General features: G+C 45.4%; 1 pseudogene; it reads right to left on the minus strand.

Moving 5' to 3' along the window:
* Window positions 1–976: 976 nt before the first annotated feature.
* On the minus strand, window positions 977–1,928 carry LOC131412383 (olfactory receptor 2G3-like; annotated as a pseudogene).
* Window positions 1,929–4,058: the final 2,130 nt, after the last annotated feature.

Consider the following 4,058-nt stretch of genomic DNA (forward strand, 5'->3'; position numbering starts at 1 on the left):
GGGTGTCGTAATTTTTCTATAGTTTTGCCTATTCAGATTTTATGAGCTTCTTGGTGATACACCCAAACTTATTAAATCCACACCTGAAAGAAATGTAAACAAATGCCCACCTTCTCATTTGTAATGCTAACTATCCCTTTCCAGAGAGCAGGATGGCCCCTCTCTCAAGTTGAAGTGGTCTCAGTTGTTTGCTTGGTACTTGTGGTGGTAGGAGAGAGAAGTAGAATGTAATCAGAAGAATGGCACTGTTTCTATAAAGTGTGTGATGTGTCAAGCACTGTTTTGAGAACGTGTATACCTACATTAACTTCTCACAAGAATCCTACAAAGTGATGGTTTGCTGCAAAGTATGAGCTCTGATCCACTATGACATGGTTTGGGTGATATTTGTCCGTGTACCAAGAGACTCTTCAAAATATCTCTTTACCACAGCAGGGGCTCACCAGGTACCCTGGGACCAACCCCCATGGAAGTACTGGGTGGACAATGACCAATCCTTGCACGCTATTCTTAAAAGTCACTTTTCCTTTCACCTGAGACTGTGTTTCTTTAGATCTGTTCATGCTCCTGATTGAGATAAAATAGACACTGATCTGGGTCTTGTTGAGTCATCTTGTCACAGCTATCTTGAGTTGATTTAATAGGCCCAATCCTCATACACTCAGTCACTCAGTCAGAAAATGTTACAGATTTTGTTTGTGCCAGACCCTTTAGAGGGCCCTGGGGAAAGAGAACTGAATCAGACACAGGTCTTGCCTTAGCACTCTGTCTTACAGTTGGGTCTCTTGATGTTTGAGGATAGCCCAGCTGCTGGAGCCATCAAGTCCCACCCAGGTACCTACCTTAACACATCATCTCCTCTAACTATCAGTCAGTGATTCTTGCCTGTCCATTGGGTAATGGGAGGGAATGGGGCGGAAGGACCACAGAACCTATGGTTTCAGGTCTGGCTGTGGCCTTCTGTGCTCCAGTGGCCTCATTCAGGGGCCCTACCCCAGCCTGTTAACTTAAGGAAAGCCCTCTTCACATCTTTGTTTCCGAATCTGTAGATGATGGGGTTGAGAAAGGCAGAGATAACATTGTAGAACAGGGCCAGTTTCTTGTCCCGCTGTGGGGAGGCATTGGCCCCAGGGTTCATGTACATAAACATGGCAGGTCCACAGAACATGGTGGCCACGGTGATGTGGGAGGCACAGGTGGAGAAGGCCTTGAGTCTACCCTGAGCTGAGCAGATTCTCAAGGTGGTGGCAAAGATACGGACATAAGAGGCCAGAATGAAGGAAAGGGGTACCAGGAGAAGGATGAAGCCCAGAATGAAATCTACTCGGTCATTGAGGGATGTGTCTGCACAGGCCAGCCTCAGAACAGCAGGGACCTCACAGAAGAAGTGATTGATCTCATTGGGGCCACAGTAGGGCAGGTGCATTGTGAAGACAGTATAGACTAGGGAACAGCTGCCACCCCACAGTCCACAAAAGACCACCATTGCCCCACACAGCCATGGGCTCACGATAACCTTGTACCTAAGTGGGTAGCAGATGGCCACATATCTATCATAGGCCATGACAGAGAACAGCCAGCCCTCAGTGATGCCTAACACTAGAAAGATGTACATCTGGGCTACACACCCAACATAGGAGATAGTTTTCTTCCGGCAGACCAGATGCACCAACATCTGGGGCACAGTGGTGGTGACATAGCTCTTGGAGACCTAGCATGGAGAGGACACTGAGGAAGAAATACATGGGTGTGTGGAGGCAGGAGTCAAGGTAGATCAAGGTGGCAATGAGCCCATTGCCCACAAGTGTGGAGAGGTAGAGAAAGATGAAGATATTGAAGAGGATTGCATTAATTTGGGAATCCCTGGAGAAGCCCAGAAGTATGAACTCAGACACAGAGCTGTGGTTCTCCCAGGGGAAGTCCTCCATTCTTTTTCAGCTGCAGAAAGACAAATGGACCTGCTAGTGGCCCAGCTTAGGCTGCATATTCACATACCATTTAGTTGCTCGCAAGGCCAGTGGTTATTTGGATACTATTGGGGACTGATATCATATCAAAGACTGAGGTCTACCTAGGGTGAGGCTAAATTTGGGGAGTGAGGGAAACCTTCATGGAATTGTCTGTTTCTCAGTCCCAAATCTTTTCTCAAGACCTCCAGGGTCTCATTTCGTTCCCTCTATCAGCCCCAGCAAGGCCACCTGCTTTCTTGTCCTTCAGGAGCTACCATCACATAGTGGATTGCTTGGGGCTCTTCTCCCCCAGTCATGGCTGTAGAATGAGATGATGAGAATTTGAAGCTCTTCCTTCCCTCTTCTCCAAAAACAAGCACTCAGAACCCTTTCCTTTGGTGCTTTAAACTTCTCATCACTGTAGATATATGGACAGGGCGAGTCAGAAATGTGGGGAAGATATATGACTCCAGAAACGTTAAAACTTTTTAGAAAATTTTACCCAGATCTGTATTTCTTGAGTCTTTTGGGCCTCTGGAAGCTTCCTCATATCTGATTTGATTTTAGATAGAGTTGCTCACTACCCTGCCTCTTCCTGGCCTTACCCACAACTGAATGGAACAGTCTTCCTGCTTGACCCTAAAACTCTAATAGAGGCAGAATAATTGTTGTCTTCTTTGCTTAAAGCAGCTTTGGCATCCCTGAATCCCTCCAGCCTGGTGGGAATATATCTCCCAATGGTAATTGATCTCTTGGAATCCCTTTCTCTCTTGGAGTTGAGATTTATGATGAGCAGGGAGCCCCAGTTAAAGACTGTGCTTGGGTTCAGTTTATATCTTATAAATTAGGGCTGATTCCTTGTTTGTGGTGCCATAGGAGGTGGTGGTTCTAGTAGAAGAGCATGGAATTTGGAATCAGAACACTGGAGTTCAAGTCTTGGTACTTCAACTGCAGCCCTGTTCAAGTAATTTAACCTCCTTGAGCCTCATTTCCTTCTCTGTAAAATCTACATGATACTTATCAGGGAGAGATCCTGTCAGAAGTAATACATGATATGTGTGAGGCACCTAGCACTGTCAGTACCACAGAATGGGAGCTCAATGATGTTAGTTCCTGTCAAATCCTCTTCCTCATGGTGTCATTCATCAAATGGTCAACAAACACTGATTGAGCACCTGCGATATATCAGGTACTAGGAGCTGGAGAGACAAGGACAAACACGTTTTATTCCTAATCCTCAAGGAACTTACAGTACAGTTGGGGAAATAGAATAGAGACACAAACCACATTCCAATGTGTTTAGCACTATGATGGAAATATGTGCTGGCAGTCAAAGCTCTGAGCTAAGCACTAGAGATACAGAAAAAAAATCTCTGCCCTCAAAGATCATGCCCACAAAGGAGACAGGTAAACAATGAATGGCTGTCAAGTGATAAGTGCTATGATAGGAATAAGTACAGAATGTCATGGGAGCCCATGAAAGGAGCACCTGGGCTAGCCTTTGGGAGCTAGACTTCTCCAAGAAGAGGACACATAATGTTAATTTTAAAGGACAAGCAGGAATTAGCCAAGCAGCCAAGGATGAATTTTGCAAGCAGATGGAGTAGCAGGTGCAAAGGACCATAACCAAGGGAGAGCTTCATGCAACCAGGGAGCACAAGTGATAAAGTCTGAGGGCAGGCTAGTCTGCACAGAGTAGGAAGGAAAAGATTATAAAGGCTGTTGTATAACTTGATAAGCAGCGTGGACTCGATCATTTAGGCCCTGACAAGTCACAGATAAGTTTTAAGTGGATAAGTAATACATTGATGCTTAGGTTTTAGAAACATCACTACTTGGGTGGAAGTTAGGAGAAGGCATTGGAGGAAGACCAGTTGAGGGGTATGGGGAAAAGGCAGAAGAAGAGACAACAAAGAAGAGAAGAGAGATTAGAGAGAGGTGTAGGACATTGAATCAACAGGACTTGGTAACTGAGAGGTGCAGCAGGAGATAAAGAGGGAAGAAACAAGGATGAGCTTGAGGTTTTAGGCTTGGGAACCTAAGTTGACAGTAATACCATTACAAGACAGAACCTAAAAAGATCTAGACTCTAGGTGGAGGAGGAGGACA

This window comes from Diceros bicornis, chromosome 13 (assembly GCF_020826845.1).
Source record: "Diceros bicornis minor isolate mBicDic1 chromosome 13, mDicBic1.mat.cur, whole genome shotgun sequence".
Lineage (NCBI taxonomy): Eukaryota > Metazoa > Chordata > Mammalia > Perissodactyla > Rhinocerotidae > Diceros > Diceros bicornis.